Below are 1,037 nucleotides of genomic sequence, written 5' to 3' on the forward strand. Positions count from 1 at the left end.
TCGCGGGCCCCCCACCACACACACACACACCCCTCCGCTGCCGCGCCCGACTTCTCCGCCTCGGGAACCGTGAGCTCTCCACCCGGGGACGCCGCCCGCCGGCCGAGGCGGCCGTGGCGGGGGGGGGCGACACCCTCACGTGGGCGAGGACGGCTCGGTCCCAGACGGTGGAAGGGGGACGCGGTGCGGCCGGGTGGGGTGGGGTGGGGTGGGCCGGGGGAGGGGGCGGCGGCGGCGTCGACGGCGACGGGGAGGGGGCGGCACGCGCACACGGCGAGGGCCGCGGGGCAGGGGCGCGGGGCGCCCGCCCAGGGAGGGAAAGTGCCGAGGCACGACCGGGCCACCAGGAAAACAAGCGCGGGGTCCCACCGCCACACACACGAGGGCGGTCCCACGACGCCTGAGACGCCGGCCGGCCCCAGCCACCCCGGGGCCTCCCACGACCCGGCCCCGCCGCCAGGCCCCGCGTGCGACGGTCCCCCCGCGTACCGCGGAGGGACCCCGTCCGTCCAACCGAGCTCAAACCCCTCCGTCCTCGCCAGATCCGCCGTCGTCCGAGTCCGACCCCCGGGGCCCGCGCCCCGGGTGAACGCCCCCGAGCGAGGCGGCCCGCACCGTGCCCGCAACACCGCCACCGGCTGCCGACTCGCGGCGAGGGCAGGCGCGACGGGCTCCTCGCGGCTGCGGGACTAGGGAGTCGTCGGGACGCCCGGGCGTCCCCGCCCGCCCCCCTCGGCCTCGCCACCGAGAGGGGGGTGTGTCACCGCACGCGCACGCACACGCACGCGCACGCGCACGCGCGGCCCCGCGCCGGACGCCCGGCCTTGGCGGGACCCTCCCCCGACTCAGAGGGGGGAGGCGCGGGCCGCGGTAGGCAAAGAGCGGCGCCCGGCCCCACCGCGGGGCCGGCGCAGAGAACCCTCCCGCCGCGAAGGCGAGGGGCTCCGCCCACGTGCTCTGGCAGTCGCCAACACCGTGGCCACTGCACGCGCGGGAGGGGCAGCGGCTGGGGGGTCCGGTACCCCAAGGCTCCCTCT

Source organism: Kogia breviceps (genome assembly GCF_026419965.1).
Source record: "Kogia breviceps isolate mKogBre1 chromosome 20 unlocalized genomic scaffold, mKogBre1 haplotype 1 SUPER_20_unloc_6, whole genome shotgun sequence".
NCBI classification, from domain to species: domain Eukaryota; kingdom Metazoa; phylum Chordata; class Mammalia; order Artiodactyla; family Physeteridae; genus Kogia; species Kogia breviceps.